We start from the raw sequence: 10526 nt of genomic DNA, 5'->3' as shown, positions 1-10526 counted from the left end.
CAAGTCTTTGATGACATCATTGAACTGCTGCATTAAGCCACCCTGGAATTGAATTGCTGTGAGCAGACTGACTGACATCTAGGAAGGCCACACCCACCTCATGTGTTGTGTGGGGATTATAGGCAGAGCAAGCAAAAAGATGCTTATGTCACCCGCACAAACAGAGGGGCAACGTCAGTTCAGTCAACCCTGTACGCTCAATGCTCATAGTACATACACACACAAAACCCTTGGCTTGCCACATCTCCACAATCTCATTGCTCAAAGCTAAGGGGCACTCACTTCCCATGTGGCAGCTCCCGACAATACATTGCTTTACTTTCTGATAATCGAAAGTATTTACATTCTGTGGCAAAATTTGGGGACTGAGTTAAATCTGAATAATTATGATTTTTTTCTAGAAATATCAAAGTGGCAATAATAGATGTGGTTATGCAAACACTACAAAGAATATGTTGGATATATATCCAAAGGAATTGAAGTAAATATGTTGAAGAGGTATCTGACCTCCCATGTTCAAGCAGCACTGTTCACAATAGCTAAAATATGGAAACAACCTAAGTGTCCATCAAGAGATGACTTGATATAGAAACTATGGCATGTATACATAATGGAATAATATTTATTTAAAAAGAAGGAAATCCTGTGATTTGCAACAACATGAATGCATCTAAAGGACATTATGATAAGTGAAATAAATAAGCCAGCCACAGAAAGACAAATACTGTATGGCCTTGATTTTATTATCATCATCATTATTATTACTATTATTTACTATAGTATTGGGGATTGACCCAGGGACACTCTACCACTGAACTACATCCCCAACCCTTTCAACTTTTTAATCTCTCACTAAATTGCCCAGGTTTGCCCCTCAAAGTTGTGATCCTCTAGCCTCAGCCTCCCAAGTTGCTGGAATTACAGGCATGTGGCACAACACCCAGCATGACCTCACTTTTATGTGGAATCTTGAAGAGGCAAACTCATAGATGAAGCAAATAGAGTGGGGGTTACCAGGGGCTAGGGAGTGTGAATGGAGAAAGGGGAGGTGTTGGTAAGGGGGTAAAAAGTTTCAATTAGGAGGAAAAACTTCTGGTCATCTCTTGTATAGCATGGTAACTTTAGTCAATAATAGCATGTTGTATATTTCAAAATTGCTAAAAGAATAGATTTTAAGTGTTCTCACCACAGTGTCATAAGTACGTGAGAATGGATATGACTGGTTCATCTTAGCTAACATTTAGCTAACAAGATGTTTATATCATGTCATTTTTCTTGTCATTGGTTATATTCTTAATTTTGCATGTTTCGTGGTTACCATTTTATCCTTAATTCACAAAATGCATCAATGGCTCAAATGTGGTTCATTGAAGTATAAATATAGTGATAAAAATTAATAGCAACTGAAAGTGACATTTAAGACATAGCGACCCGCACGTCTAGGTGGTGGTGCTTCTGAGAGGGCTAAATTCAAAGAGGAGAAAAGACCTCTAAAATGTCTTTGGAAATGTCTTTGTAATGGTGTATAAGCAGCTAAAGAGGAATTGACCCCAACAGAACTAACTGAATAATTGAGGCAGGTTTCTGTGTGTCATCAAATTCTGTCCAGAAGTCGAAGAATCTTCCTTTGAACTCAAGACTGGTGTGCATTTAATAAGAGGATGACCTTTCAATTTAATTTCACTGTAGAAGACCATCTGGAAAGTGAATTAGCACCCGCTGGGGATGGAGATTTGACTCTGGATTCCTCGAAAGCATCATCAGCTTCAGAAAGTCAAAAGGGAGAACACTCAAACAGAAAACATTCTGCAGAGCAGCTGCGGACCCCCAGGAGTACCTGGGGAAGCACAAGTCAGTGGGGAATGCAGCCCTCACCCTTCAGATGCGGACCCACCCAGTACAGCTGAGAGCTCAGGGGGCTCTGGGCCACATGACGAACTGAACAGCTTTGCTTGAGACTTGCCAAAGAGCATGCTGTGCCTAGAGATTTGAAGAAAGTGCTGGAAAATAAAGTCATAGAAATGTTGTCAGGTTTCCAGCCTGTGAACATAGTGAAAACCACCTTGTTGAAAGAGAACTTCCCTGGAGAAAACATAATTTCAGAAAGCTTTTCTTCACATTCTGATCTGACTATAGGTATTTATGAAGGAGGCTTAAAAATCTGGGTATGTACCTTTGACCTCCTGGCTTATTTCACAAAGGCCAATGTGAAATTCGCTGCGAAAAAAAGTGTTGGATCTTGGCTGTGGATCAGGATTACTGGGTATAACTGCACTCAAGGGAGGGGCCAGAGAAATTAATTTTCAAGATTATAACAATTTGGTGATTGATGAAGTGACCCTACTTAATGTATGGCTAACTCCACTTTGGAAGAGGAAGAAAATGATGTAAATGAACCAGATACAAAAAGATGCAGGAAATCAAAAGTAGCCCAGGAATTGTGCAAGTGCTATTTCATTTCTGGGGAGTGGTCTGAGTTTTGTAAACTTGTACTAAGCAGTGAAAAACTCTTTGTAAAATATGACTTCATTCTCACCTCAGAAACTATTTATAACTTGGATTATTATAGTGCTTTGCACCAGGTGGTCCACAGACTGCTAGGTGAAAATTGGCGGGTGCTTCTGGCCAGCAAGACACATTATTTTGGTGTTGGTGGAGGTGTTCATCTCTTCCAGAAGTTTATAGAAGAAAGGGATATATTTGAGACTAGAATACTCAAAATAATGGAGGAAGAGCTAAAGAGATTCCTAATTGAAATGACTTTTAAGCAGCCTGGTTAATATTCATGGAGTCTCCTAAGTGAAATAAACAGAATGACCCCTCCCCCCTCAAAAATAGTGAACTTGCCTTTGAGGTAAATATGGAATGCAAAGATACATGCATTTGGACAAGTAAATGTGCATGTATGATGACTGAAAACAGGAACAGGAAATCCTCCAGAAATTAGTGAAGAGGAATTAAAACAATGAATATTGGAATACTGATTTATTTGGTGATCATAGTGTGTTATGAAACTTCATTCAACAATGCCACTGTAGGTTTTATAACCTTTTCATACAAAGCACAAAGATATCTCTGTCATTTAGCCCAATGTCTATAGAAAAAAGAACATATACTTTCCCATACTAAATTGATGAATATTATTATTACAGGGAGATAACAGGCTTAAACTATAATGACTTCCAAAAAAATCTACTTTTTCTTTTTTGTAGTACTGGAGATGGAACCCAGGGGTGCATTGCCACTGAGCTATATACATAGATCATTTTTAATTTGCTATTATTTTTTTAAATTTTGAGACAAGATCTCCCTAAGGTGCTTAGGGCCTCACTAAACTTCTGAGTCTGGCTTTGAAATTGTGATCATCCTGCTTCAGCCACTGTAGCCCCTGGAATTACAGGTGTGCACCACCACAATCAGCTTCTAACGCTATTTCTACGAATCTATAACTATGGAGTTGTGGTAACTATTACATTAAGAAAAACTTCAGCATGCATTTTTGACACAATTTCTTTATTACTGTCATATTGTATAATATCATTGGATGACACAGTGCAAGAATAATTTATAAAACTTGAGCATGCTTTGGCATATTTTCAGTTGAAATATCTGATACACATATGCAAGAGAATCACTACTGAACTTTTATTCCATTGTTATGGAAAAACCAGCCTACAAAAGAATATAACACCCACCTATTTAAAGATCATTTTGTGATGTTTGATAAAGATCAGAAAAAAAACATCAAGGTGAAATCAGCGTGACAAAGCAACAGCTATGCATGTAACAAGGAAGGATGCTAAAGCCCCATGAGTAAAAGATGTTGTGCTGAATGTCAGTTTATACTTAGTTACCTTCAAAGAAACATGGGTGGTCCATAAGATCCCTTGTGACTTTGATTCAGTGTTGAAAAAGAGGCAAGACTGGGATTATGATAATACAACCTCTTTTTGAGTGTTCATCTTTTCATGATGTCAAATGAAGAAATGGGCAGTGAAGAACAAGTCTATCTCTCAACACTGATTTATGAGGACTAGCAAGGGAAAGATATTCCCCCAAGATTTTTAACAGTGAAACATAAAGGATTTCTTTATAACAGTGATAACACCAGAAAAAATATCTATATGAATTCAATTGAATTTCTCAAGAGATATATTGGCAATATATTCTACATTTTAAACAGCCGGAGCTTATCACTTCAGGACTTAAATATTAAATGATATAAGGATTTATTTGGGTGACTTAAATATGGTTCAAATGGTTTAATCACCAAAAGTTTGATGTGGTAATTTTTTCCCTTATCAGAGAAAAAAAAATGTCATATTTTAAAACCACATCCACGTGCTGAAATGAAATGGGAAAAAAAAAACACCTTTCAGAGCTGAATACAACCAAAGAAAATATTAGATCCATTTGCTAGTATCTTCCAAATTGAAACATTTCAAACTTTCAGCTTGTAATTGTGAAATGTTTATCATCTTCATATCTGACAAAGTGTCAAAAGTAGTCTTTAGTGAAATTGTTCCACAATTTCTAGTTAATGTTCTATTTGAATATAAATATCCAAGACTATCTGCCAAAGCCACCAAATCCTTTCTGCCATTCCCAACAACTTAAATTTGTGAATTGGGACTTTCTCTTTTGGTGAAAGTAGCAGGGAATCTACAGAATCATGGCTGGAATTATAGGTATGTGCACACACACATCCATTAAAAGCTATAAAAACAATGAGGCTGACGTTTTACAAATGTGGTGATATATTACAAATAAATTATTGTTATTAGCACTACAAAATGGTGATTAACATTGATTGAATTTGGGTCTGGAAAACTTTCAATCCAGCTGAATCCTCCCAAGCCTGAATTTCAGCTTTAAAAATTTCCTTTAATTTTTTCAAATCATAATAAATCAGTCCCCTGTACTTCCCCTCTCCTTCCCCGCTCCCTCTCCCCATACTCTTCATCTACTCTATTGGTCTTCCTTCTATTTATTATTGTTGTTGAAATTGGTGCATTAGAGTTAGACATAAAAATAGAATTCATTGTGATATACTCATACAAGCACATACCAAATTATGTTAAATGCATTTATGAATATATAAAAATGAACTCTACCATTATGTAGGACTATAATGCACTAATAAAAAACTTGCAATCAAAATGAAAATCCCATCCACAGTTAACATGTTCAACTTCTATCAGTTATCAATGCCTTACTTCAGGTGAATTTATTATATCTTTTCCCAAGTAACTGATAGATAAGTATACATTTTGATAGGAGAATGGGTGCAGTTGGGAAAGATAGACCCAGAGAATAGGACCGAAGTCACCATCTAGGAAGCTATGAAACAACATTGATGCCCAAGCCCCTTCCTAGACAATTGATTTTTAAAAGTCCCTAGAGGATTCCATCATAGAGCCAGGATTTAGACCAAACAATAACCCTTAATATTATATATAATACCTGCTTCTTAAAAACCCAACAAAATATATGCAGTTCACATGCTGAAGATTACCAGCAGCTAATGAAAGAAATTAAAGATTTCCATAAAGAGAGGGACAACTGTGTTAATGGCTTTCTAGATTCATAAAGGTATGATGCCAATCATTCCCAAATTGATGATAGATTTAATGCAATTTTAATTAAGATTGAAGCAGAATTTTTTTTTGTAGATACAAACTAAGTGGTTCTAAAATGAAAGGGAAAAGGATAAGAATAACCATTTTTTTTTTGCAAACAGACACAATTCAAGATTAATACTAGAATAATTGTGACAGTGTTACATATAGCTGTAAGATACATATATCTTTGTAAAAAAAAACTGGCCATAGTTTTGTGGGGAGCCAAAAAAATGGGATAGTCTTTTCTGTAAATGGTTCTGGAAAAATTAGATATTTAGGATATGTACCCTAGAAGAAAGGAAATTTATGTTCACACAAAATCCATGTACACATGTTTATGGCAGCTCTATTCATCATCATCCAAACCAGAAATAACCCAAATGTTCTTCAATGGGACAATGAATAAAATACGATTTGGTGTATCCATATAGTGGAACATCACTCAGAACAATAAGAATGACAACTTGAACAAAACTCCAAGACACTATGCCAAATAAGGAAAGCAATCTTAAAATATTTCAGGCTGAATTATTCCATTTGTAGGATGTTCTTAGAAAAGAGTATAGTTATGAATAACAGGTCAGTGGTTGCCAGGGCTTACAGGTGGAGGAAGGGAATGACTACATAGGGATCATAAAAATATACAGAACTTTTGCATCACTTTTTGGAGTGATGCAAAGGTTCTGTATATTGATTGTGGTGGTATTTATATGAATCTATACATTTGCTACTATACATAGAACTATGCCAACACTAATGTATAATTTTTGTTAAAAATTGCCTATCAGGGCTGGGTTATGGCTCAGTGGTAGAGCACTCGTCTTGCACATGAGAGGCACTAAGTTTGATCCTCAGCACCACATAAAAATAAATAAATAAAACAAAGGTATTGTGTCCAACAAATTGTGGTATAAAGGTATATTAAGAATTGACCAATGTGGTTCTGCAACCTGTACAATCAGAAAAATAAGAAATTATACCCCATTTGATTCAAATGTATGAATTGTCAAGATCATTGTACTGTCTTGTGTAACTAATAAAAAAAGAATTGTAATGCAAAAAAATAATAATAAGAGAGCTCATATATAATGGCATAATTTGGCGTGAACATACTTTATATACAGAGTTACAAAAAATTGTGCTGTGAATGGATAATTATGATTATAATGCACTCCTATAGTCATGTATGTAAGAAATAAAAAAAATAAAAAAAAGAAGAAAAAAGAAAGAAAAAAATTGCCTATCAGGCAGGTAAGAATCCTTGCTTTCTATAAAATTGACACAAGTGTTTGTATGCCTAAACATGACTATTATTTTCTTTTGAGTCATATATACAGGGAATCATATAGCATATTTTCATTTGTATCTGGCTTCTTTCACTTAACATTATTATTCTCTGTATGGCTTGTTTCATTCCTTTTAATAGCTGTTTAGTATTTCATGGTGTGAATCTGACACATTCATTTATGCATTTTCTTTTTTTAAAAAAAATTTTAGTTGTAGTTGGACACAATTCCTTTATTTTATTTATTTTTATGTGGTGCTGAGGATCGTACCCAGGGCCTCACAAGTGTTAGGCGAGTGCTCTACCGCTGAGCCACATCCCCAGCCCTATGCATTTTCTTATAGGTGTATGATTGGGTTGTTTCCAGTTTTTAGCTTTAAAATATAGGACTACTGTTTGAATATTATTGTATAGGAAAGCTCATCATAGTTGGTTTACCATGGTAAGAAAATAAATACTTATCATCCAGTAGAAGAATTACTGAATAAACTGTGGTGATGAGAAACAATCACATGTCATCAGAATCATCTCAGATTGTGTGAGCCACTGCTGGATAAATTACACAAGTGTTCCCCTGGTTGCTGTTGTGATGATGACTCACAACTCTAATGGCATGTGGGCCTCAGTAACCACTGCATCAGTAAGCTCGCTGAGCTCATCTATGGTTCCTTGTGGGGAGAGACAAGAACAAAAAGAAAGGAGCCCACAACCATGAAGGTGCTTGCTCCAGGGCACTACAGAGATGACCTCATCTGGTCCTGGGCCTATGGTTCTCATCATAGCCTCAGAGTTCCCCTCTACCTGGTTGCCCTGAGTACATCCCAGAAGCCAGCCCCTGGAGATGCCTGAATTGGCCCAAGTCAGTTCTTCCCACTGATTCTGACCATCTCCTCCTTCTCCTGGGCTAGGACTGCTTTCTCATTACTTCAGCTCCCCTCCACTCATGAGTATCTTCTGCATGCTGGGAATGCCATTATGCCTATTAAGCAACTGAGGAAATTATTAAGCCAATAGAAGTCAGGGGCTGGGTCTGCAGCAGCACAGCAGTTCAGCTGTCATGTGGTGAGTAGGGTGCCTTTCAACTGCTTGAGTGGATGCTCAAGCCTCATGGAGATTTTCTGCTTCTTCCTCATCTGAGGGATTCTTCTGTCCAGTTTCTCAGCCTAGGATGATTGGGTCATCTATTCACTCCAATTAGGGGCTGTCCAACCAGCATTCAGACCCTAAGAAGGGATGCCCACAGGAAGAACTGGATGCTGGCTAGGGTGTGGCTGGGAGGAGTTGGTGGTCTTCTGTTGAGATTGATCCCAGTGCCTTCAGGATATATGCCTATGTCCTTACAACTGGCCAAGTTATAGTCTGACTGTCCATGGTACAGGCTGCATAGGCAGTGCATTTTTTTTGCAGGGGGAGGTGTACCAGGGATTGAACTCAGGGGCACTCAATCACTGAGCAACATCTGCAGCTCTATTTTGTATTTTATTTAGAGACAGGGTCTCATGAATTGCTTAGTACCTCACCATTGCTGAGGCTCAGCAATTTGAACTCACAATTCTCCTATCTCAGCCTCCTGAGCTGCTGGTATTATAGGCATGCAACCACCATGCCCAAGCAGCCAGTACATCTTGAGAAAACTAAAAACCAATAATGCTAACTTTAGAAGAGGAAGATTAAAAATATAAGAATCTCTATTTAACCAAAGAAATGAGCTCATGGTGAAAGGAAAAGTGGAGGAAGAGAAGAGGAAGATGGAGGTCATCTACAGAAAACTCCAAATATCACTAACCAAAATCAGGGCCCTTCTGGAGGAAGGGGTAGAGCTGGCCCAAGTCTCCTTCCAGCTGTCCACAATACACACAGAAGGAGGCGGTGATGTACATCTTGCCCTGGGGCTCGTGTAGGAGTAAATGTTCAAGACTTCTCCATTTTCTCTGTGGTTTTCCCTGTCTTAGAGATGAGAAGTCCCCTGCTGTGGTAGGCATGGTGGTACACACCTGTAATCTCAGTGATTTAGGAGACTGTGGCAGTGGGATTGCAAGTTTGAGGCCAGCTTGGGCAAATTAGTTAAGACCCTGTCTCAATAAAATGGAGATGGTTGGATATTATAGGCAGCCAGCACCCTGCTAGGGTAATTTTTTCCTAATCAGAAAGAAATAAGCCACCTGAGAAAAATAAGTCTGAAATAGTGAAGAAATAATAGGCAGAGTCAAAAAATAGGTTTTAAAAGCAGGTTGCCTGTTAGGTTCTCCAGCTCTGATAGGAGCTGGAACTAAACACCTAGAAAATGCCTCCAGTTGTTTATTTAAGGGAGTATATTAAAGGCAGGTTTCAGAGGGAGGAGTCTTGCTTCTGGGTGTGGCATGGCCAGAGACTTGCAGCAAACAGGTTGACTGGCATTTTGGCAAGCCACACCCATCTCTGAGAAGCTGTGTGTCTATCTGGCTTCAGCGGATCACCCTATCTTGGTGCTGTGTGGAACCTGGCAGAGCTAGGTAGGAATTTCACATGTACTGGGTGATCTCATCAGTAAGAGTGTAACTGTGAGTTCCCAGATACTAGACTTTCTCACCTAATGGCTTTGACGCTGGTTTGGTTCATGCACAGTTTACAGATGGCTCTTGACAGCTGGGGGTATAGCTTGGTGATGGAGTGCCCCCAGATTCAATCCCCAATACCACAAAATGGTCTCCTGCTGGCCTAAGTGGATATCGTTGTAATGTGGACAGTCCATGACTGAGCTGTGACTGGTGACATTAAGATCTCACCATGGTACCAGAGCCACTATGGGGCTACGAATTTCAGTTCTAGATTTAGTGTGAGGAAAGCATGATAAATGTAAAGTGGTTAGTTAGTGTCTGGTACAAAATCATGGTGAAGTAAATGCTGGTATTAATGTCATGAATCATTGTATTAGTTAGGGTTCTTCAGCCAAAGGTTATAGTCAGATTTCTCTCAGTGAAAGGAAAAGTCACTTTCACTTATCAAGAAGCTCAGGTGTGGACCTGGCTTCCACTGCACCAGACACACCCAAAATAGGAAATGGAGGAGTTATAGAATGTGAGCAGGTGACTGTAGGCTGAGGGCTGAGGACAGAGAGAGCAGGGGCCATTGTAAGATTCAGATGCTGGACCTAGATATAAGGAGGAATAAAGAGATGATGATTAGGAAGGCTCTTGAAAAGGACTATATTCAGGGTTGATGAGAACACAGAAGGCCTGCCCACCTGTAAAGGAGAGATAACAGTAGAATTTATACTTCTGGGTTTTGTGAGTCATGTAAAGTGGCCAGCCAAGATCTGGTACAAAATCACAGTGAAGAAATGGATTTTTGTATCAGGGTTCTTCAGAGAAGCAGAACCAATAGGATACACCTATAGATACAGATACGGATATCTGTAGAGGGGATTCATTATGGAAATTGGCTCATGTGATTTTGGAGACTGAGAAGTACCAAGAACTAACTATCTTCTGCAAGCTAGAGAACCAGGAAGCAAGTGATGTAATTTAGTTTGACTCTAAAGGACTGACAAACAGGGGAGTCAATGGTGTAACTTCTAGAGTTTGAAGCCCTGAGAATCTGGAGATTTGATGTCCAGGGCAAGAGAAAAATGAGTGTCACAG

General features: G+C 38.3%; 1 pseudogene; it reads left to right on the top strand.

The window, feature by feature from the left end:
* Positions 1–1661: 1661 nt before the first annotated feature.
* Positions 1662–2780, top strand: LOC114104162 (histidine protein methyltransferase 1 homolog; annotated as a pseudogene).
* Positions 2781–10526: the final 7746 nt, after the last annotated feature.

Source organism: Marmota flaviventris, chromosome X, assembly GCF_047511675.1.
Source record: "Marmota flaviventris isolate mMarFla1 chromosome X, mMarFla1.hap1, whole genome shotgun sequence".
Lineage (NCBI taxonomy): Eukaryota > Metazoa > Chordata > Mammalia > Rodentia > Sciuridae > Marmota > Marmota flaviventris.
The sequence above is the reverse complement of the archived record's forward strand: the minus strand, read 5'-3'. Positions and strand labels throughout refer to the sequence as shown.